The following is a 25,779-nucleotide window of genomic DNA, read 5'->3' as shown; positions in this document are numbered from 1 at the left end:
GAAGACTGTATTCTGGTAATGTTTCGACTTTATTCTCGAAACGTTTCGACTTTAATCTCGAAACATTTCGACTTTAATCTCGAAATGATAGCATTTTTTTTTTTTTTTTTAGATTTTTTTTTGTTTTTTTTTACATTGCGGTACAGGGCTTCCGTAGTTCGAGCAGTCAATCACATCCAAAAAAATGACTCGATCTCTATGGCGCCTCTGCTGGAAGTGTACGGTAATTACACTTTTTGGCAAAACTATATTATCTGCAAAAAAGATTCTAACCAGCAGATGAAGAATTATGCGTCTCACACCGAGATCAATATCCAGAAACAACTCATATTTCATTTCGATCATCATTAATGTGTTTTTTTTTTTCATAAAAGGTCATATTTCATATGCATGCTAATGGTGTAGCTGAGGTATTTTGCAGTAAATAAGTACAAAAGTACTTCAAATCTCCCAAAACATAGCATTAATGTATAGATGAGAAGTAAACCAAAAAATTTGTATAATATTTGTATTATTAAAAATGTAAAAATAAAATAAAAAATACAATCACTCTCCTAGTGCATGTTTAATCATATTGTATTAAATGATTTGTTAATGCATTATTTTGTCATGACTTTTACTTGAGAGGGCCCTAATCATGATCAAATTCACTGTTAACTACTTACCAAACTCAGCTCATGATTGATCATAAACTTACTATCAAACACACAACGAGTGTTCAGCTCAGTGAAGTGATGTTGTGTGGTCAGAGAACAGAAGTACAGTATCATCACGACTGTGTCTGGATGGAGAGTGAACTACTGATCCCAGCAAACCTTCCCTGAGTTTTGCTCCTTCCTTTGGGAACTGTTCCACAAATATTCTTTGTGGGTTTTGAATTGTTATTTTGTATTTAGCTGTGCATAAGTCACAGTAGGGTGAGTTTGAAGGAAAGAGAGAAACACAGAACAGATAAAGAGCTTTTAAGGTCAGTTATTAGTGTATTTTCTACGGTTGAAGAGGAGGATCAACTAATCCTGTGCCGTCCAGTAATGTTTATGACAAAGCTGAAATCAAGAGTTCAAGCTATGATGATATTACATTATTTACATTTGTTTCAAAGTCAGGGTATTTCTTATTCCTTCTTAAAGAGGCGTTTGATTTGGTTTATCCATAAATGTTAATTAATGCATTAACTATCAAACACCGGAAAAAGACTGTATGATTTGAATCTTCTGCTTTTTATGCTGGTGTGGTTTATGGTTTCATTTATTAATATCATAATGATCACTGAGATATACTGTGTTTCAGGTATCAGTGGAGTGGAGGATGATCATGTGTTCATCAGTTCTGGTGAAAATGTGCGTCTGTCCTGTAATAATGCTCTTTCTGACTGCAAATCTAAAACTACATGGATCTATAACAGATTCAGACATTCAGGGACAGTTGCACTGATTACTAAAGGGATAAAGAAGAAAGACACAGAGAAACATGAGAGACTGAGTCTGGAGTCTGACTGCTCTCTGAACATCAAGAACGTCACAGAAGAAGATTATGGATTATACACCTGCCAACAATGGATATATGAGAATGGAAAAGAACAACGACAAGGAACTGATGCTGATGTTTATCTGCATGTTCTTCATGGTAAGTTTATGATTATGTGATCAATTTAAAAAGGGCAGATTTTCCCTTTAAACTCAGATGATGATTGAAGAGTCTGTGATTTGTGTCTTGTGTTCAGTTTCAGTGTCTCCATCATCATCATCATCTTCATCATCATCATCACAGACTGAGATCAGTCCAGGCCGCTCTGTGACTCTCTCCTGTCAGTTGTATTCATATACTGGATTCTCCTGTGATTATTGGGTCACTTCTGATGGAGTTGAGCTGTTGTGGGTGAATCAGGCTGGTGTTGATCTGAAGACAGACTCCAGATATCAGATATCATCATCATCAGATCAATATCGCTGTATCATCACTCTGACTACAACACTCCTGAATGAAGATAACAACAGAGAGTGGAGATGTCAGCTTACTCACAGAAATCAACTCCAGACCTCAGTCAGATACACTGTCAAGTATTCAGGTGAGAAAACACTCTTTTCAGACAGATTTGTCAAAACTTTCACACACTGGCTCTACTCTTTCTGATGGCTTCATACATTTGGCAATTGTAAAATATTAGTGGTCAAAGTCATAAACTGCATAAAAATCATTATAATCCCCAATATTGACCTCCTATGGGTCATACTAGGCTAAAATAGACTCTTCTGATTTATGCAATATTTTATGTATGACCCATGAGGGAGGTCAATATTGGGAATTATAAGGATTTGTATGCAGTTTGAGGAATTCTAAGGCTTAATAATGTCCTTGATTCAGGAAAGCTGAAGGTTTATGGGAAGCAGCTCACTGTGTTTCACTCTCATATAAACCAGGAATAAATGATACAGTAACATCTCTCTTCTCAACTACTGCCACTGTAAGCTGTGATGATTGAACACAAACTGCATGTCATGATCAATATGAAAATATGATGTTAATGTCCTGATGCGTCTGAACATTCATCTTCTGCAGCTCCAGTCGCTTCAACAACACTGACTCCAGTCAGAAGCTCAAACTCTGAGAAGACATCAAGCCGAACTACAGCAGCAGCTTCTACACAAGGTTCATGATCACATGATCACTGTCACACATCATCAGTCTCTCGCTTCAGTGGTTTGCACTGGCTCTCACAGACTGCTTTATCATCACACATATTATCATCAAAAAAAGCTCTTTAGTAGATTTGTCAGCGAGTTTGATGCATATGACCGGTCTTGTACAGTCTGTTGTCTGATGCAAAATAATCATAATATACAGCTAGTGTAACTCACGCCACTGCTATGATAAATTAATAAAATCATAGTGAGGATTTATTAAACACAACTCTTCCCATGTTAGTGTGAGCAGCTTTCAGCACTGATACGGAGCTGTTAGACCTTACCAGGTTTTTTTACAGTAAAATACTGGCAACACTGTTCAGAATCACTGAAGAAAAGAGAAACACAAGAACAGAAAATAGAGAAACACAAGAACTACAACTGACCTCCAGCCATTACACATTATGACACTTATTATTTACCAGTATGAATTTATTTCTGTCATACATCTACAGAAGTTGTTATAAAAATGTTTCATTGAAAATGTTTGCTTTAGTTGGGTTCTGGACTCTTGACTTTTTTTTTAACATACATTTTTCTCTTGCTTGAACTTTGTTTTTGCAAGCCACACTTGTGCACACACACACACACACACACACACACACACACATACACACAGTTTGTAAATGCAGTTATTCTGTATCAAAGCTGTTATATTACCACAACTGTGAAACTACAGCAATGATTTACAATGACAATTTTTTTAACACATCATGCAAAACTAAAAAAACAGAGCTACACTGTCTTGCAGGAGTACAGAGATATCAAAAATCAGAGTCTCTTAACAATGGTGGCAATATTTTTTTTTTTTTTTTTTTTATTCATACTGAAGTGCATGCTGGGAGTTTTATACTATCCTGGAACCCAGCATGCATTGTGACATGAAACTTTTGATTGTCACCATTGTTGAGATTCATATGCTGACTGTTGATGTCTGTGTCCAAATAAAGGACGAGTTTAAAATGTTTTACTGCACTATATGATTTCAATAACCTTTATAATAAATGTTTACAGAAACATTGCTGGATTTAATGTTGTAGATTAATAGATATACGATAAATATTAAATACCCATAAATTCAAAGTTTATATACTGGATGTGATCAGAGAATCAGACATGTCTAGGATGATGATGGCATCATCTCACCAGCCTAAAACACCAGGGGCCTGTTTCAGAAAGGAGGTTAAGTGAAAACTCTGAGTATGTTAACCCTGAAATGAGGGAAACTCTGAGTTCCCTTTCGTCAGCAGGGAACTCCGACGCCTCGTCGGGGGAGTTCCCCTGACGAATTGGGATCACGCTAGGGAGACCAATTGCCTTCGAGTGAATTAAAACGAGCCAATGAACATTGGCATGCAAGATTTGCATTCCGCGGCCCGCCTACCAGTGCGGGTATAAAGGCGGAAGCAAGCGCATACACAAACGCTTTTAGCTTCGGAGCCGACCGATTGTGTCCTCTCTGAGTGAATGAGCTTTAAGATTGTATTTATCTTACGCTCTACGAGTCTGCTGTTTCGGGAAGGGTCCTCTCTGTGTTGGTGAGACGGCGTTTCAGCGACCGCGCGATTTCTTGTCTGCCGGCTGCGTCTACACGCTGTTAATTCAAAAGCTGTTTTTACAGCTGGTAAACGGTTGAGTGCGCACAGCGGGCTTGCAGTTTCCCCGCTGTGTCGCCGCGTTGGGTCCCTGTGTGCTTCAGCACAATAAAGAGAGTAATTTCTTCCTGAAAGAGCAACACGAGTGAAGATCGCGTCCTTTTCAGGATGACGTTTCACTCGTGTGTTTCTGGATGTGATTGTTTCCTGTCCTCATTTGACGGCCACGTTCGTTGTTTCACATGCCTAATCAGTGTGTGAGACTACGTTCGTGGGTGGTTCATGTTCTCTCAGGAGTGCATGACCACGTCGGCACGTTGTTCGTCTCCCCTTTTTAAAAAAGGCTCGAGCCGCTCAGCGTGCCGTGTGCCGTCGAGCGCCGGCTGACAGCGCAGGTTGTCACGGCAACCCAGCGCGCGTCATTCGGCGCTCTAGATGCGCGATCGAGACTCGTGTACCTCTACGAGGTTGAGTCCCTTTGCTTATTCCCCATCTAGTTCCTTTTCAAAAAAAAAGAGGACTACTTTGGCTAATAGCATTGGTGATCTGAGGGTTACAGTGCGGAACGTCTCGCCAGGTGAAAAACCCTCACGAGCTTCCCACTCCTCTAGCGCATCGCAAACATGCTGAGACTGTGTTCGTGGGTGGTTTATGCTTTCTTATGAGAGCATGACCACGTCGGCGCGTTGTTCGCCTTGCCTGAAGGCTTGAGCGCCAGCGTGCCGTGTGTCATCGAGACAATGGCCACGTTCACTGTCTTGCATGCCTGGTTGACGGCCACGATCACTGTTTCACATGCCTAATCAGTGTGTTGAGACTGCGTTCGTGGGTGGTTCATGTTCTCTCATGAGTGCATGACCACGTCGGCACGTTGTTCGTCTCCCCTTTCTCGTAAAGGCTTGAGCCGCTCAGCGTGCCGTGTGCCGTTGAGGCTTTCGGATGGGATTCTGGTCTTTCTCATGAGGGACCAAGCATTTCATTCGGGGCCCCAGGGGAGGGCAGATGTCGATCGCTACATCGGAGAGAGGGCTGTTATACTCTGAAAATGATGCTGAGTTCCTACTATAATGGTGTGTTCTCATGCTGAAGATTCAGACTTGACAGCCACACTTTCCTGGGCTGTTCTAAAGTGCCTGGATGGGTGTGAAAAATTTTGGCAGTATGGAAGCATTTTGGTGCCAATATGGCAAGCCAAACATGCTTAAATCTGCAGAAGTTTTTCCTCTCTCACTACCCCTGCACATTCAGTGCACGTGGGTAGTTCTGACTTGGAGTAGAGCTGCGCTTTATGACTGACCGTGATTAGTCACAGCGCTGGCCTTCGGTCAGACGATGTCCACACTGTGGTCCAGAAGCGCCTTAAAACCAGCCCGCTCAGAGTTCGTTTCCCCCCAGCAAAAGGAAGGGAAACGACCCTGAGAGGAGCGACCCAGAGTATGTGACGTCTGCTCTTCAGGAGTGTGTGTCATCACCACTCCTTCACCCGGAGGAGGGCCGGGTGGAGAATCCTTTGTTGAATTTTCTTGTTTCTGTTCCGCCGCCGACCAGCCGGTCGGTGGTACCCAAAACCTTATTAAAAGAGCAGTTTCTTCCTCCTCTGGGTCATTCACGGTTGGGACTGCCGAACATGCAGTCTCTCCCGCTCGAGAGTGGGATGTCAGTGTGCGCCACCCTCGGGTCTCGCCACTCTCAGTCCCCTCTTCCCAGCTCTCAGATAGCAGTGGCGCCACCTCGGTCACGTCACTCCTGTCTGCCGCTGGGCGGGAAGGCACGGAGACCAGCAGCCGCCCTTGGGCCTCGCTCCTCGTCTCCTCCCCTTCCCTCGCCAGGCGACAGCCCGCAGCAGAACACTCTCGGGTCTTCTCTGCCGTCTGTCCCCCGGTGGAAGCAGGTAGGTGTTGTCCAAGTACACACCCTGACCCCGCTCTCGGCCGCTACAATGCCACCGGAGCCGTGTCCCTGCCTTCCACCTCGCTGCCCCTCCGCGGGTACGCCGGTGGTGCGGGTGGGCTCGTTGCGGCGGTTTCTCGGAGCCTGGTTTGGGCTCCTGAGGCCGTCGCGCTGGTTCATCCGCACCATCCGGCTCGGCTATGCAATTCAGTTTGCATGCCGGCCTCCCAAGTTCAGGGGCATCCACTTCACCCGTGTGCGTCCGGTGGATGCTCCTGTCTTGCGGGAAGAGATCGACGCCCTGCTGGCGAAGGACGCGATCGAGCCGGCCCCTCCAGCCGATATGAGGTCAGGGTTCAACAGCCCTTACTTCATTGTACCCAACAAAGGCGGTGGGTTACGGCCAATCCTGGATCTGCGAGTATTGAATCGGGCCCTGCACAAGCTCCCGTTCAAGATGCTCACGCAGAAACGCATTTTCGAATGCATCCGTCCCCGGGATTGGTTTGCAGCGATCGACCTGAAGGATGCGTACTTTCATGTCTCGATTCTTCCCCGACACAGACCATTTCTTCGGTTTGCTTTCGAGGGTCGAGCATATCAGTACAAGGTCCTACCCTTCGGGCTGGCCCTGTCGCCCTGTGTCTTCACGAAAGTCGCAGAGGCGGCCACTGTTCCCATGAGAGAACAAGGCGTTCGCATTCTCAACTATCTCGACGACTGGCTCATTCTGGCACACTCGCGAGATGTGTTGTGTGCGATCACAGGGACATGGTGCTCCGGCACCTCAGTCAGTTGGGACTTCAGGTCAACTGGGACAAGAGCAAACTCTGCCCCGTGCAGAGGTTCTCTTGTTTCGGTATGGTACTGGACTCGGTCGCCCAGACTGCGCGCCTCACAGAGGAACGCGTCCAGTCAGTGCTCAACTGCCTCAAGTTTTTTCGAGGCAAATCAGCGGTCCCACTGAAACAGTTTCAGAGGCTCCTGGGGCATATGGCAGCCGCAGCCGCAGTAACGCCGCTCGGCCTGTTGCATATGAGACCGCTCCGGCACTGGCTTCGCGATCGAGTCCTGAGGTGGGCGTGGCAGAGTGGCAAGTTCCGGGTCAAAGTCACCCCGCACTGTCGCCAAACCTTCACCCCTTGGTCGGATCCTGGGTTTCTACGGGCCGGAGTGCCCCTAGTCCAGGTTTCCAGGCATGCTGTGGTTTCACAGATGCTTCTGCCAAGGGCTGGGGGGCCACGTACAAAGGGCATGCAGTCTCGGGTCTGTGGACGGGGCCCCAGCTGCATTGGCACTTCAACTGCCTAGAGTTGCAAGCAGTACGTCTAGCTTTGTGTCGCCTCAAGGGGTTTCTCAGACACAAACACGTACTGGTCCGTACGGACAGCACTGCGACCGTTGCGTACACCAACAGACAAGGTGGTCTACGCTCCCGTCGTATGTCGCGACTCGCCTCCCACCTCCTCCTGTGGAGTCAGAAGAATCTGAGGTCGCTTCGTGCCGTTCATGTCCCCGGGGAGCTCAATCGTGTGGCCGACGAGCTTTCACGTCGGTCCCCCCTTCCGGGAGAATGGCGACTCCATCCCCAGGTGGTCCAGCTGATTTGGCGAATCTTCGGAGCCGCACAGGTAGACCTGTTTGCCTCTCCGGACACGACCCATTGCCAGTGGTATTACTCCCTGACCGAGGGAACTCTCGGCACGGATGCCCTGGCACACAGCTGGCCCCGGGACCTACGCAAATATGCGTTTCCCCCAGTGAGCCTTCTTGCACAGGCTCTGTGCAAGGTCAGGGAGGACGAGGATCAGGTCCTTTTGGTGGCCCCGTATTGGCCAACCCGGACTTGGTTCCCAGAACTCATGCTCCTCGCGACAGCCCCTCCTTGGCCGATTCCTCTGAGGAGGGACCTACTTTCTCAGAGAAGGGGCACCCTAGTGCACCCGCGTCCAGACCTTTGGAAACTCCATGTCTGGTCCCTGGACGGGACGCGGGGGTTCTAGATGGCCTGCCACAGGCAGTGGTAGATACCATCTCTTCAGCTAGAGCCCCTCTACGAGGCGCCTCTATGCTCTGAAGTGGAACCTGTTCGTCGTCTGGTGTTCTTCCTACGGGGAGAACCCACGAACTTGCCCGATCAGAGTTGTGCTCTCCTTCCTACAAGAGGGCTGGAGCGAAGGCTGTCTCCCTCCACCTTCAAAGTGTATGTTGCTGCAATATCCGCACATCACGATGTAGTTGATGATAAGTCCGTGGGGAAGCACGACCTGGTCATCAGATTCCTCAAGGGTGCTAGGAGGTTAAATCCACCTTGCGATTTGCACCCTGTACCCTCTTGGGACTTAACTTTAGTGCTTAGAGCGCTTCAAAGTCCTCCTTTTGAGCCTTTGCTGACAGTCAAGCTTAATATCCTGTCCATTAAGACAGCGCTCCTGTTAGCATTGGCTTCCTTCAAGAGGGTGGGGGATCTGCAGGCGTTTTCGGTCGACGAATCGTGCCTAGAGTTCGGGCCTGGCCTTTCTCATGTTATATTGAGACCCCGGCTCGGATATGTGCCCAAGGTTCCTACCACTCCCTTCGCGGACCAGGTAGTGAACCTGCAAGCGCTGCCCCAGGAGGAGGCAGACCCAGCCCTAGCTTTTCTCTGTCCCATCCGGGCCCTCCGGGTTTATATAGACAGAACGCAAAGCTTCAGGACCTCAGATCAGCTCTTTGTTTGTTACGGAGGCCAGCAGAAGGGGAAGGCTGTCTCCAAGCAGAGGTTAGCTCACTGGCTAGTGGATGCTATCACCAGGGCTATGAGTCCCAGGGTGAGCCCTGCCCACCCAGGTTGCGGGCTCACTCCACTAGGAGTGTTGCCGCTTCCTGGGCTCTGGCATAAGGCGCCTCGCTAACAGACATTTTTAGAGCTGCGGGCTGGGCGACACCGAACACGTTCGCTAGGTTTTATAGCCTACGTGTGGAACCTTCTTCCTCCCGAGTACTTGCTACGGCCAGTAATTAGAGGGAATAGGTGTGTCGGCTTGCGACGCCATTCCGTGAATGGATACGTGCGTCTTCTTTTTCCGTTGGTTACCCAACAAACGGCTAACCTCGTGAGTTCCTCCATCACCCCCTCCGGTGCCAGGCGTTGCGGACTGCCCGGCACCAGGTCTGCTACCTTCAGTAAGGAGTTGCTAGTAGACTGGGTGCTTTTTCCAGTGGTCCCTGCGGCGACCCGTGATTGCTACGTGTAGTTCAGCCGTGTCTTCCCCTTGATAGACTCATTCTGTCATTCCTGTTGAGTACGCTCCTCACTCCTCCGGACTGGGACTACCTTCATGGACTGCCATATGTTTCACTACCCTACGTGGTTAGTACATGTGTGTATTTGAGGGCCTTCCTCTAGGCTGCCTCAGCTTCCGCAGCGTCCCCCCCCATTATTTCCTTGGGGTCAGGCACGCTTTCCCAGTGTTATCCAATATCCACTGATTGGGTCTTGCGGAACAGCAGTGTGATTCCCTAGCTAGCTCCCGCAAAAATTCTGGAAACTGCTGCAGGGCTATAGCTTAGCTGGGCGCTGGAAGGGGCCAGCACCATGGCGTTTTGGTAGGGATCCCAATTCGTCAGGGGAACTCCCCCGACGAGGCGTCGGAGTTCCCTGCTGACGAAAGGGAACGTCTCGGTTACGTATGGTAACCCTCGTTCCCTGAGTCCAGGGAACGGAGACGCCTCGTCCCGTCGCCATGCTGCTGTACCTTCGCGGAGGACTGGACACCGTTCGGCTCCTCAGCGAAAAGCATTTGTGTATGCGCTTGCTTCCGCCTTTATACCCGCACTGGTAGGCGGGCCGCGGAATGCAAATCTTGCATGCCAATGTTCATTGGCTCGTTTTAATTCACTCGAAGGCAATTGGTCTCCCTAGCGTGATCCCAATTCGTCAGGGGAACTCCCCCGACGAGACGTCTCCGTTCCCTGGACTCAGGGAACGAGGGTTACCATACGTAACCGAGACGTTTTCTGTTTCAGAATGGGAGGTATGTTAAACCTGAGAAAGCAGAGTAAGTCAAGCCCGTTTCTGAAAGAGAGGAAACTTATACTCAGAGTCAGTTACCATGGTAACTTACTCTGTGAACCTAACCTGGTCGGGAGCAGGTTTTCTTCGGGAAACCCAGAGTTTCTTTCAGTCTCCTCCCCTTTTTAAAGCGGAAGTGGTGTTTAAACACCTCATTCATTCTTTCAGTACATTTTTATTAATACAATTAATCTTTGATAAAGTCTATATAACTCCTTAACTGGCTTTAAGATTAGAGTTACATAATGTAGTTCTAAACAAATTCTACAGAATTAAACTGTGGCATTTACTGGAAATCACTGAACTGTGTTGATCTGTGCACCAGAAGTTGACGGACCGTCCTCCTGCTGTTCTTCCACACTCTGAGGGAGGGATAGATAAGAATACCTGTTTATACTTAGATTTAAACTTAGATCATCCACATAAAAATGAGAAAAAATCTGAATGTGTAGCTTGTTTGATGTGTAGACACATAATATTACCATTACCTCTGTAGGCCTCTCTGTGGCAGCAGAAACTCTTTATCCCCATCGTACGGTGGCCGAGAAGGGTCACAACACAAACAAACGCCACAACATCTACATATTCAGAAAACATCTCCAAATTCAGAAAACACATACAAACGCCACAACAACTACATATTCAGAAAACAACTTCGTCGATTTCACATCACGTGCGCTGCAAATATTCACAGCACGAGCAAATAGGGAAACAAACTGCAAACTGCAAAGACACAACGGAAATGTTTCCAGGGGGGCCATAATCAGTGACGGCTACAAGAGGCAAGTGTTTCTCTTTTGCTATGATAGACTTGTCGATGTGCTCTGATACCGAAGTGGTTTTGTGTGTTTTCAACATATTAAGTTATTGTCCCCATAACGTATTAGTCCATGCAGATAATTGTTAAACGTTCTGCCAACGTTGTTAGCTGGAAACTAGCTGGCTAGCTCGCTTCTGGTCACTAAATAGATGCATTACCGGCGTTTGTACATTGTTGACCTGATATCTGAACTATTTATTTATTTTTCAGATTGAAATGTTCTGTCCGTTTTGTGCTGCAAACCACTTCGGTATCAGAGCACATTGACAAGTCTGTCATAATAAAAGAGAAACACCAGAGAATGTCTAATAAGGCCGTAGACGGGCTCTGGAAACACTTACCTCTTGTAGCCGTCACTGATTATGGCCCCCCTGGAAACATTTCCGTTGTGTCTTTGCAGTTTGCAGTTCGTTTCCCTATTTGCTCGTGCTGTGAATATTTGCAGCGTACGTGATGTGAAATCAACAAAGTTGTTTTCTGAATATGTAGCTGTTGTGGCGTTTGTATGTGTTTTCTGAATTTGGAGGTGTTTTCTGAATATGTAGTTGTTGTGGCGTTTGTTTGTGTTGTGACCCTTCTCGGCCACCGTACCATCGTCCTGTGAAGATGAGCATTTGGTTGAGTACACTTTATAACACTATTTGTCATAATTTCTGGTGTATTGAGTAGGCGACTTACAACTGCCCGGGGTTCTGTTGGGACAGGAGGCTCCAAAAGACAGATATTACCATCAGAATCTGTTGGGACCAACAAAAAACCCAACCCAAAGTAAAATAAATGGAAATATCAAAAATAGCCTATATAAAAAATAACACATATGTAAACCTCTTACATTTTATGAAGGCCCTTGGATCTTCGAGAGTGACTGGCTCTGAAGTCCCTCCAGGAATTCCCTCAGCCGTAAATGCTGCTGCACTGCTAGACACTGGATGCTTTAGTTATTTAATATGTCAAATGTTTGTAAAGTCACACTCAAAAAAAAAATTGTGTCTAAACATAAGATTTATGTATTTGAATTGCATAACAAATTCCCATGCATTTGGTTTACATAGTTTTAACATAAACCAATCAATACTCCTGAATGTGATTCATATGTTTAAGTCATACATAAATGAAATGAATAAGATTTATGTAATTGTATTAATAAACTGAATGTGATTTATATTTGTCAGTCGTATGTAAATGAAACAGGTAAGATTTATGTAATAGTACACAGAAAAACGCCCATGTTAAATTAACACTGGTCAGTGTTCATATGTGTGCACACTACAGAGTTAAAGCTGTGTTGAAGTTAATGAGATAATTAAGTGATGATTTAGCATTAATTATGAACACCTGCTGTTAACAAGCAGAATCACTGAAGGAAAGAGAAACACAAGAACTACAACTGACTTCAGCCACAGCCTTAGATTGACATCAACTGAAGAGAAAAGAAGACATTAAATCTGTGAAGATCTCAGCAGAGGAGGATTAAACAACTCCACAAACAGCATTACCAGCTTCACTTATTACTAACCAGACTGACTTTATTTCACTTCCGTTTCAATGAAATCAATAGTTGTATTTTAAAGTCACCATGATGGTGGTTAGCGTTTGCTTTAGTTGTGCTCTTGACCATTGACTCTTTAATATAACATTTTCTCTGGCTGCTATAATTATGTGTTTATAAAACACGTTTGTTGCAGTAAAAAAGCCAAGAGAAAAAGAGATCAAGTGATGTTGGCTGTTTATTGATGATGATGATGACGACGACAAAGTCATCATCATGTAATTGCCTCATTCGCTGATCTTGTTCAGTGTCTAATGCATTTTAATATTGTTTTATTCATAACAGAAGCCATTTGATTTTACAGCAGGAAATCTAACAGTGTTGATTATCAAACAATATATATATATATATATATTTTTTTTTTATAGTTAGTGCACAAAAACCTTTCATCTATGGCATTACTTAGACTCACACAGACATCAAGAAACAGCATATGAATCTCAACAATGGTGATAAAAGATACAAAAAAATCCTGATGCATAATTTATTAATGCCGCAATGCATGCTGGGAGATATGGGTGAGTTTTGATTGGTGGTACCCAGCATGCACTGCAGCATGAAGCATTTCATTGATTGTCACCATTGTTGAGAGTCATACACTGATTCTTGATGTCTAAGTAATAATGTAGAAGAGAAAGTTTAATGCACTAAATGTTTTTAAAATTCTTTATATTATTTGATTAACTGTTGGATCTAATGCTGTCAGGTCACACAGCTACTATAATAAATAAAACAAAATCACATAAGCCCAATAATCAAAGCATTAGACACTGAAAAAGACAAGTGATTCAGGCCACAATATGATGATTATACCTTCATCAATAAACAGCCAATGTCACTTGATCTCTTTTTCTCTTGGCTTTTTCGCTGCAACAAATGTGTCTTATAAACACATAATTATAGCAGCCAGAGAAAATGGTCAAGAGCCCAACTAAAGCAAACGCTAACCACCATCATGGTGACTTTAAAATACAACTATTGATTTCATTAAAACGAAAATGAAATAAAGTCAGTCTGGTTAGTAATAAGTGAAGCTGGTAATGCTGTTTGTGGAGTTGTTTAATCCTCCTCTGCTGAGATCTTCACAGATTTAATGTCTTCTTTTCTCTTCAGTTGATTTCATCTAAGGCTGTGGCTGAAGTCAGTTGTAGTTCTTGTGTTTCTCTTTCCTTCAGTGATTCTGCTTGTTAACAGCAGGTGTTCATAATTAATGCTCAATCATCACTTAATTATCTCATTAACTTCAACACAGCTTTAACTCTGTAGTGTGCACACATATGAACACTGAGCAGTGTTATTTAACATGGGTGTTTTTCTGTGTACTATTACATAAATCTTACCTGTTTCATTTACATACGACTGACAAATATAAATCACATTCAGTTTATTAATACAATTACATACATCTTATCTGTTTCATTTAGATATGACTTAAAAATATGAATCACATTCAGATTATTGATTGGTTTATGTTAAAACTATGTAATCCAAATGCATGGGAATTTGTTATGCAATTCAAATACATAAATCTTATTTTTAGACACAATTTTTTTTTTGAGTGCAGGTAGCCTACACCCATGATATGCTCAGCCTTACTTGACTGAATTATGTTTTTATATTTAATTTTCAACTGCTGCCATGTTCTTTTAATACCTGCAGGATTGCACCTACATTAAAATTAGGTTCTTCCAGTTTCACCTCTGATATTATAACAGTTGGGTAAATTACTTGTATTACTAACTACAAATGACATCTTCAACAGTGTAATTAGATTAATGTAATAATGACTATCTTTAGAAATTATTGGTCTACTTATTACTAATTACTAAATCCCATATCAACCTTAAACACTTGAACAATACAAGGAGAGACAAGAAACAGCACTTTTAATGCTTTCAAATAAACAATATACAATTGCATGAATTATTCTTGAATTGACCAAAGTGTGTAGGGTTACATTAAAAATATACCTTTTAAAAATGTATGTTAAATATACAGAAATGTTCTATAGTCTAATGCAATTACATCAGATTTTACTTTAAATTACAGAAGAATTAAGAGTAATCCCCTTAATTAAATTACACTATTAATGTTCTTATACTGTAAAATTACAGTAATAATGTTCATACTGGTGAGAAATATGAAGACCTCTTTTTGTCTGGCGCTGTTGCCATGGTGACTCACAATATCTGTGCTCCATTGATAATGGCTTTTTATAGTTGTGGTGCACGCGCTTAACTCAGAGTAGGTCAACTCAGAGTTGATTGAACTAATTCATTTCAGCTGTTCTGTAACCGAAAACTCAGAGTTTCCCATCTCAGGGTAAGTCAACTCAGAGTTCAAGTTTTAACTCAGAGTTGGTTGAACCTCCTTTCTGAAACAGGCCCCTGATCATCTTCCTCTTGGCTTTTTCTTGCCATAACAAATGTATTAAATGAAAATAAATGTATGAGTTAAAGCAGCCAGAGAAAAACTAATGTTATAAAGTCAAGGGTCAAGAGACCAACTGAAGCAAACACTGATCTCCATCATGGTGACAACAAACTTTATTATTTTCAATAAAACATCAACAAATAAATATCTGTTTATTCTCAACAAGAACTTTTGTACTTGGTACTGGTTTGTAAACTGGTTTCACACTCAGTGGCTAGAAGTCAGTTGTAGTTCTTGTGTTTCTGTTCTTGTTTCTCTGTCCTTCAGTGATTCTGCTTATCAGGTGTTCATCAGTTTCTCAATTCACTCACTTCTTTTCATCCACTCTGTCAAGGGGACTATATTAGTGAACTAATGTAGGGAAAAGTGAATGAGGGTATAGAGTGTGATTGGGAAAACAGTCTCTGAGTGTCGATTTTGAGCACGGTTAATTTACAGTATATTCCTGTAGGCTATTTTTGTTTTCTACGGTATATTACTGTTTTAATGGGAAATGGTATGATATTGTCAGAATTTGGCCTAACAGTTAAAAGGGCTAACAGTGCAGATTTGTCAGTGAGTTTTGATACATATGACCGGTCTTGTACAGTCTGTTGTCTGATGCAAAATAATCATAATATACAGCTAGTGTAACTCACGCCATCCCATCATAAATTAATAAAATCATAGTGAGGATTTATTAAACACAACTCTTCCCATGTTAGTATGTCATCCCAGCACCAGAACTGAGCGTCACACTGATATGAAGCTGCTCTAGACTACAGCAGTTTGTAAAAGAAATGCCTTGACATTGTGTAATCATATTTCTGTTTCCATCTTGTTTTTAATAGTTGTAACATCAACAACACTGACTCCAGATACCACACCAATCTCTCTGAATCAAGGTGTGTGTGAACGAACTACAGCAGCAGCTTCTACACACAGTTCATGATCACATGATCAATAGGCGCGTTTCCATTACAGATTTGCGCAAAACTTTTGCGATTTTTTCGAAATGTCGACAAAAAACTATTTTGAAATGACGACGTTTCCATTAACCGATGTTATGCGACTAAAACTTAATTTTTTCCTCTCGTGATAAGTAAAATCATTCCAAAAACCATGGCACCGGACGTTGGTGATTTCCCAGCCACTGCACTGGCCATTATTATTAATGGAAGGAGATGTATGTGTGTTTTCCAAGCATTAATGGTAAGGGCACATATGAGGTGTTTCTGAGTGTTTCTCCCTCATATGTGCTTCGAGGTCTTGATTGTGGCATTTATTTGAGGTTTAGAATCCAATATTTCTGTCATTCTTCTGTCTTTTATGAATTTAATAAAGAACTCTGTCTCGTATTCTGTCCAAACACACCGCGTCATCTACGTCAGGTGACCTGCAAATGCGCAAAAACTGTTTCCATTGCAATTTTGCGAAATATTTCTTTTTCGAATTGCCTGAAAAAGCACCTCATGCGAGCGTAAAAACTTTTTTGTGATAAATGCAAGTTTTTGCGAAATTGAGTTGTTTCCATTGGGCGTATTTTCAATTCGCAATTTCAATTTGCGCAATTTGAAGGGTAATTGAAACACGGCTACTGTCACACACATCAGCCTCAAAGGATTCCTCAATATTTGTGCATTTGAATGTTTTCATACAGGAAACGTTGTATGTTTTAAATGCCGTCAATAAATAGATATTCTAAAATGGAACCGGTTCTCGATAGGCTACCCAAATAGATATTCAACATTTCAATGTTTCTGCAAACTTAGAAATGCAAGTGTGCTAGAAACTCACTTATTAGTTATAACATGAATATCTATGAATGAATAAAGCATCAAATAGATTTATTTTTGGTCAATGGCGATAGTCTTTCTCCTCCTGACACCTTGAGATTGAAGTAAGAAGATAATGATGACAGACTCGTGCACATATTCATCATTTCTGTGATATGAAGCTCAAGTATTGTGTGATGATGATGTTGTGTATATGTGGCATTATGTGTTGAACTGAACTAACAGACGTGATCCACAGATCCAGGAGAAACTGAAGTCAGTGTGACTGCTGGATCATTATACAGAGGTACGACACTTTCATTTATACTGATGTAAGAACTGATTTTCCTGTTAAAACAAAATACTGCAATAAAGCAGTAAAATGCACCCTGGACAGAAGATAGCAAAGACAGAGCACAGGCCATCGCCTGTCCAAACTGTCCTTCTTCCTTATCTCTGCATCCCCCTCTCCCTCCCCCTCTCCCTCCTCTTCTCCCTCCCCCTCTCCCTCCTCAAGGCACTGAAAGTACATTAAGAATGTCTATATATCACATATGATGTATCTTGTGAATATGTTGGTTTTCCTTTTCATGTTTGGTGTCATTTTAAAGGGCACAGTGCGATTGGTAAAATGGTCTTAATTTCATTGCAGTCATTGGTTTAATGAAAAAGATTGGGAACTTGGAGAATCCTGTATCTCCTTTCTGGCTGATATCTCTTTACATCTCCTGAAACCAGGTGCTACCCCCCTGGGGTACATGGATTGGCCCAAACAACTCTAAACAACATTTGTTTAACCCCCTTCTGTTCTGATCTGGTATTTAAGGTGAGGGAACAGAGAAACCTTTGGGAATCTTTTACCAGGAGAATCTCCCACACAGTAATGCATGTCAGTATTTTCCTGTTGGAAAGCCCTGACACATTACTGTGTGTCTCTGTCAGGAAAACATTACTTACTTTTAGAGTCATCTTTGAGTAAATGATGTCATATATTTTTTGAATTGGCTTTTAATAATTTACTTCTGTAATTGGCATGATATATTTTTACCGGACAAATAAATGATAACCTTGATTTATTCTGAATTCTTCTAAAATCATTATTTCCAGTAGATTAATGTGTAGTCTGGTGTTTCCGCAAAACTTTGTCCAGAATAGATCAAACTGGAGGCACTTTGAATGGACCATGGGGCACATCTTAGGAAAACCTCCTGATTTCTGACTGTTCCCTGACTTAGCATGTTGTACGCTGCAAATATTATAAAAAATTACGCCTATGGGTCTGTAGTGCGCGACTGCATAGGGTAAAATACTTGCACTGCACCCTCTGACTATTTCAGGACTGGCTAGTTTGTGATCGTGAGCGTGCAGTCGCGACGTGACGTCTCAAAGCGACACTAGGTCCGTAATGAACGAATAATTGAAAGTATGGGATAATCAGAATTATCAAAGATCTAAATTAATTCATAATCAATGTTTATGATTATTTTCTAATCAGAAATACAATCTAAATTTGATTATCATTTGAAATTGGAGTCAGATTACGCATAGAGCTAAAGTAATACTAAAACTAAGTTCCAATAAATTAAGTGAACTTCACTGGAGCGCTGAAAAGGCATACACGCTTTAAACCTTCGCCAGGCCGTTGGATTCCGTCGTTGGGCCAATGGATGGTCCTTACAAAGTGGTGACCCCGACGTGATTCTCCAGGTTGCGAGTGTCTTTTCAGTGCAATATTGGGACTTGCAACAAATAAGAGAAGTAAGATGTCCTTCTCTTTCTTCAGCCGTTTGGTAAGTCAATTCTCTTTTGCCTTTTAGAAGTGTTGAGGGAAAATTCAGACGCACCTCATATAGACACATTTGTAGAATGGGTCGGCATACCCAGTTAGACCGGAGAACGCAAAATCCGGTGGGGCTTGAGAATTAGATAAAACCACATATCAGGGACATGATAGCGGCAGTGTAGATGAGAAAAGATATCCCTTGCTTTAACTTTAAATACCTCCTTGTTTGTCTATGCAACAAGTGATGAAACCTAAATTGGAATAACATCATCCAAATTTTATTCTGGTACTCAACAGAGGGTTGAAAACTAAAAACTTAAACTCTGAGGTAAATAATGTCGTTACATTTAATTATTTGCTTTGCTGCAACAACATTGCAATAATGGAAATAAGAAAATGGTCACGCTAACTTGTGAACAAATCTTGTGAATTGATGAGCTAAAAGATAGAAGATAGCTACAAGTAAAACTGTCTCACTTGAATCCTTTGTGTGTGAAGTGTAAAGTTGGACAAAACAGTGCAATGCAATTAGAATATTTCAAAAGAAATTATCTGAGAAAATGATCTCAGTCCTAAAGAACAGCTGCTATGCAGAAGTCCTAGAGGCTGAAATTTGGAAAAATACGCTAAATTTTAAAACTGATGCATATAATGACAATTATTGTGTTACTAAGAGGCTTGTAACCAGGCCTGATAGTTTCAGAGGACATGCACAGCTTGTCCTTATCTGATGAGATAATTTAGTCAAAGACCAATATGAATTACATCAAAGTAATCATTGTTCTTTGAAAATCTTTTAATAGTGTCAAAAAGTTCATGACTGATGTCCCATATATGGGTTAAACAACACCATTTAAGGCTCAGTCTTATAAAGCATAGCTTATATCAGAATTTGCAATCACTGCATTCTTGTATGTTTTCGAGGTCTCAAAAGAGACTGACAAAAGTAACAAACCATAAAACAATCTCGGCGCCCTCCATGAGACCTGTTTGTCCAACCTTTCTTTCATATTCAAAGAAGATTCTTAAAAGAATGCAACTGATAACATCTCAGTCTAAAACAAGGTAATTGTGACCAATTCTAAATTGTAGTCACAAAAATCTTTAAATTGAGCAATGATTTGACCCATGTTTCTCAATGCCTGCAGTCCATTGAATGTTCACAGCATCAAAGCAGCTGTAACTGGTTTCCAGTTTGGTTGTTGCTGTGTACACAATGCTCATGCCAGCACAGCTGGAGCTGCAGGGCCAAATGCCTTCTAAAAAGATCAGTGAGAAGATAACAAGTCAGTTTAGACAAATTACTCAGTAAAAAACCCTGAGACCAGTAAATGAAATTGGTTTGATTTATACAATTTTATAAAATATAATTTATATTATGACCAGGTTGTAATATATATTATATTGTAATGGCCAAGAATGGCTTTAATCTCGTGATGATTCAGCAATGGGTTAGAAGAGGAAAGGATGTTTAATGAGAATGGAAAGAATCAGAATGTAGAAAGATGGTACGTGTTTGTAGGGAACAAGAGGAACACTACTAGTGTTGGGAGGAAGGAGATAATAGATGGTTAGAGAAAGTATTGGATAAGAAAGGAAACTGAAAGGAAGAATGAATCAGAAAGAATTTCTTTACCTTCTATTTGGGCAAGAATCTTTAATGAGAGAAATTACAATGCTCAGTATATACCAACTAAAATGATCAACCTGATTGCCATGTCTTAAATATCCATCCAAATCCACAGGATGATTTTATTTTGATCTAACAGATCTTTAACCCAGTAACAAGGGGAGGTACAAATTTTAATTTTCTCTTGCAACAAAACCACAAACAAAGGGGTGCAAGAGTTAAAAAAAACTCCTCTCTGGGAGCTTCAGCTCACATGGAATCTGATCAGGGAAGGTATTTTGCTGGACATGTACAGTTGTGTGAAATGTAAATATCAGGCAGAAAATCTAAAGTCTTTATAGACCACAGAGATCCAAATGGTCAAGAGTTGAATAACACCATAAATTCCAAATGCTAAACAAACAAGCACAGCACCACACCTGGTGATCTAATTGCTCTGAACACAGATCTGGCTAGTGTAAATAAACAGCATCATGAAAAGAGATTTCCCCAGCAGACCTGAGGGTCCTAATGCCCACAACACAGCAGACTGTATGAGTTTAACTGCAATAGCAGTCAGATCTGACCATTATCACTGTTTAATTGACCTTTTCTTTGCAAAAACATGATCATGATAATGATACATGTCTTTGTAAACAAAAACAAATGATCTTCTAATGGCGTAAAATCTTAACAGATCAAAGCCATCAGTAACAACTGTCTGGCAAAGGCAATCAAATAAATATTGAGATCGACCATCTATCTTAATGCAATTTGTATAAAGGCTCAAGATTAAACTGTGTTTTCCTCTCTAGGTCTATTTCCTTACAGGCTGACAAATGACTTTCTTCAGAACCAGACTCCGCAAGGGTCTGGTTCTGCCTGCCTTAAGCAGGACACACAGCTTTACATTAGGAGATGGGGGTGGAAAAACTTCAAGGGGCCGCTCACACCTCATAACACTACAGAAGCAGCTCCTGTATGTGGCCTCCCGGTGTAGCACCGGAACTAAATTATGCAACACAAATTATGGTAGGATAAAACACCACCCATCTCCTATACACAAACATACACAATACACACCATCACTATACGACAATCTTAGAACGTCTCTACCTGGCATAGATCATAAGACTATCCAGGCCAAAATTATTCACATCATGCAATACATCATTCACCTTCATACATATAGGACAAGGGAAATTATTTTAATAATTTCTTTTCAGCATTACAGTCTTGTCAACTTCCTGTATGTAAATACTGTGCTGTGCATAGGACATGCATGGCTGTGGTCACACATCAATTGATTTAAACCCACATAAAACATCTAATTGAGACCCATTAATACAACTGGTCTTTGGACAAAATATTTATTATGTCCAGTCGTTGGCAATTGTTGAAAACCAGGAGGGCCCCCTAGTTTCCAACAAATGACTAATGACAATATCAAAACAGCTAAATCTAAAATGCAGGCATTTCTATCTGTCAACTAAACGATTCCCAGTCAGACCTGCATTATTGAGTGTGACCTAGCCTGTACATCAAATGCACAGAGGATAATTACAAAGATAAACCAGAGAATTTAAATCTCTGTTTCTATACATTTCATTTTCTAATTGAATATATTAAAACCTTAGGTTTCATGAATGATTTGCACTTATAACAACTAATGTAGACAATTTTATAATTATGAAATTGTGTATTTCCATGTTTAATTATGTGATATACTCTAATGATGCATACTGCTAAATATACTAGTTATGGTGACTTTCTGTTACCCTCCCTTGATTATCCAGACCAAGTCTAAATTCCACTACCAGATCACTGCGGTAGTGAAGAATTTGGTGATCAAATTACACCTGTTCATTAAATATATGATTCTGAAAAAGAGACCATATTTACCACTCGCACCTTTGTCTTTTGGGTTTCACATTTTTGAGTACATCATGTTTTGTTATCTGTGTTCTTGTGTTTATCCAATAACTTTTTCATCATCTTACAATAACCACAAATACATCAGTGTTCAATTATTGCATGGTCATTCAGAAGTTGTTCAGGTGTCTCACACGCAATGGAGCGTCATCAGTAAATGATTCCTTCAACTATGGAGTTCTGATCTACCCGGCAAATGAAACCTTCTGCTTGAAGGTGACCGAGGACTTCTCAAATGGTCAGTTAAAACATCCTAGGGAGGACAAAGATGTTTCCGCAAAGCGTTATAATGACACTTTCCACTGACACTTTCTGATTATGCTGACCAACGCAAACAGACTTGATACAATGAGATCATTCTACAGACTGAATACCAACGCAGCCAAGTGCAGGTGGAAGCAAACCCGGCCAAGAGGGTCATGTGACACCCAGTCCAGCTGCTGCAGCATCGACGCATTCTGCCATGCTTTCATTTTAATGTTCAACCTGTCTTAATGCTGTTATTTCAGGTGACGACTGGATTCCTGCACCAATCGACTAACACTGCAAACCACAGTGGTCAGCCCTATGAACACTGAAAATGTGGAAACAGGAAAATGTCCAAAAAATGTCCCCTTTGGCCTGATCTAAATCTGTCCCAAGGGGCCAGGGGCCGTCTGTAAGAACTGATTTTCCTGTTAAAACAAAATACTGCAATAAAGCAGTAAAATGCACCCTGGACAGAAGATAGCAAAGACAGAGCACAGGCCATCGCCTGTCCAAACTGTCCTTCTTCCTTATCTCTGCATCCCCCTCTCCCTCCCCCTCTCCCTCCTCTTCTCCCTCCCCCTCTCCCTCCTCAAGGCACTGAAAGTACATTAAGAATGTCTATATATCACATATGATGTATCTTGTGAATATGTTGGTTTTCCTTTTTATGTTTGGTGTCATTTTAAAGGGCACAGTGCGATTGGTAAAATGGTCTTAATTTCATTGCAGTCATTGGTTTAATGAAAAAGATTGGGAACTTGGAGAATCCTGTATCTCCTTTCTGGCTGATATCTCTTTACATCTCCTGAAACCAGGTGCTACCCCCCTGGGGTACATGGATTGGCCCAAACAACTCTAAACAACATTTGTTTAACCCCCTTCTGTTCTGATCTGGTATTTAAGGTGAGGGAACAGAGAAACCTTTGGGAATCTTTTACCAGGAGAATCTCCCACACAGTAATGCATGTCAGTATTTTCCTGTTGGAAAGCCCTGACACATTACTGTGTGTCTCTGTCAGGAAAACATTACTTACTTTTAGAGTCATCTTTGAGTAAATGATGTCATATATTTTTTGAATTGGCTTTTAATAATTTACTTCTGTAATTGGCATGATATATTTTTACCGGACAAATAAATGATAACCTTGATTTATTCTGAATTCTTCTAAAATCATTATTTCCAGTAGATTAATGTGTAGTCTGGTGTTTCCGCAAAACTTTGTCCAGAATAGATCAAACTGGAGGCACTTTGAATGGACCATGGGGCACATTTTAGGAAAACCTCCTGATTTCTGACTGTTCCCTGACTTAGCATGTTGTACGCTGCAAATATTATAAAAAATTACGCCTATGGGTCTGTAGTGCGCGACTGCATAGGGTAAAATACTTGCACTGCACCCTCTGACTATTTCAGGACTGGCTAGTTTGTGATCGTGAGCGTGCAGTCGCGACGTGACGTCTCAAAGCGACACTAGGTCCGTAATGAACGAATAATTGAAAGTATGGGATAATCAGAATTATCAAAGATCTAAATTAATTCATAATCAATGTTTATGATTATTTTCTAATCAGAAATACAATCTAAATTTGATTATCATTTGAAATTGGAGTCAGATTACGCATAGAGCTAAAGTAATACTAAAACTAAGTTCCAATAAATTAAGTGAACTTCACTGGAGCGCTGAAAAGGCATACACGCTTTAAACCTTCGCCAGGCCGTTGGATTCCGTCGTTGGGCCAATGGATGGTCCTTACACTGACAGCTTTATAACATTAAACTATCAGTCAGTCTGTAAAAGCTTCATCAATAACTGTTGATAGTTGAATACCCTTGACTTCAGTCATGTACAGTTTCTCTTCTTCCTCTCATGTTTCCTGCAGTGATTGTGATTATTGTTGAGATCGCAGTGTTTGCTGCTCCTACTGTGATTCTTCTTCAGATCATCTGTGCAAGAAGAGCTGGTGAGTTTTGAGCCGCACACAATCTGATGATTCACACTCATCTGATCTGGAACAATCTGCAATCATGATAAAAACACATACGAGAGGTCAGTCAATGCTTTTATTTTGCAGGGAGGAAGGACTCAAAGCACCCAGAGGAAATAGAGATGCCTGCAATATTACAATAAAATACTGGTGAGTTTTGAGCAAATCTGCAACAATATTTACAATAGCAAAAACTTACAGAGGATTGTTCACCATTTTATTTTCTTCTTCTCAGAAAACAAAGAAAAAACTCTGATCATCCTGAAGAAATAGTGACACCAAGTTTAGATTAAAATGTGTGTTTTTTTTGTTTGTTTGTTTTTTACAAATAAAAGGCCAGATTTATCTTCATTAACATCCCAGTCAACACGCTGATCTCACAGTGATCTCTCCATATGATCACAATGTGAGTCACAAGTGTAATTTTGGTTGAAAATGAAAATTGGGTTGATGTGTTAGGCCGGCTACACACTGGCTGTGTGGCGTGTCCGTTTTTATTTCGGCTCCCATGTTAACAGGTTAGATCTTGCACACCGCCTGCGTGACACACACGTCTCAGGTGCGGAAGAAAACGCATGCATGCTAGAGGCGCTTCCAGGCAAAATAGAATAGGAAAAGATGTCATTTTGATATGAATACATATTAATAAATTATATTTTGATGTTTGGAAGTCTCTAGATTTTGACATAAATGCAGATATAAATGTAATTTTAAAAATAAATAATAATAATTATCGATTTTCAAATATTGCACCTGTCAATACAGAATGAAATAGTCTGTAGCCTATTTTGCCGTCAAAACTGCAGACGTTGTCTTTGCTGAATCATCACCTAGCAGCAGCAGCGCCGCGTCAGACACGTTTCTGGTGTGCAAAGACATAGAAAACGCCACGCTCACACAACATTAACACCACGATGTGTAGCCAGTGTGTAGCCGGCCTAAACATTTGATGTCAGGCTCCAACTTCATTAAACAACTCCTCAAACATCATTACCAGCTTCACTTATAACTAACCAAATTTACTTTATTTCTGTCATATGTGTGGAAAAGTTCTTATTGAGATTAACAGAGGTTTAGATGTTGATGATTTGTTAATAATAATAGTTTGGTTTTATGTCGTCATTATGGTGATCAGTGTTTGCTTTAGTTGGTCAGTTTGACTCTTGATGTTTTAATGTTAGTTTTTCTCTGGCTGCTTGAACTGTGTGTTATGGCAAGAACAGGAAGAGAAAATGTGATCAGATGATGTCATCTACTTGATGATGATGATAACGATATAATCATCATGTTGTGCTCTGATCAGCTGATCTATTCTAGACTGTAAAGTGTGTTATTAATTTCATATAATTGATTATATTAATTCCACAGTATGACAACCAAAAGTGTTTTAATAAAATAAACTGTATAATTGCTAATCAAGGTCTTCATGATTACTTCAACA

The 25,779-nt window shown here is 41.4% G+C and overlaps 1 long non-coding RNA gene across 1 annotated transcript; it reads left to right on the top strand.

Moving 5' to 3' along the window:
- The first annotated feature begins 1,872 nt into the window (after positions 1–1,872).
- Positions 1,873–24,919, top strand: LOC311074482. The gene is made up of 7 exons (XR_014604310.1): positions 1,873–2,068; positions 2,560–2,649; positions 15,856–15,909; positions 17,039–17,086; positions 24,234–24,314; positions 24,426–24,488; positions 24,574–24,919. It is a non-coding gene; the product is annotated as an uncharacterized lncRNA (long non-coding RNA).
- Positions 24,920–25,779: the final 860 nt, after the last annotated feature.

Source organism: Abramis brama (genome assembly GCF_963993115.1).
Source record: "Abramis brama genome assembly, chromosome: 1".
Classification (NCBI taxonomy): Eukaryota; Metazoa; Chordata; class Actinopteri; order Cypriniformes; family Leuciscidae; genus Abramis; species Abramis brama.
Note: the sequence above shows the minus strand (reverse complement) of the source record. Positions and strands in the feature narration are given on the sequence as shown.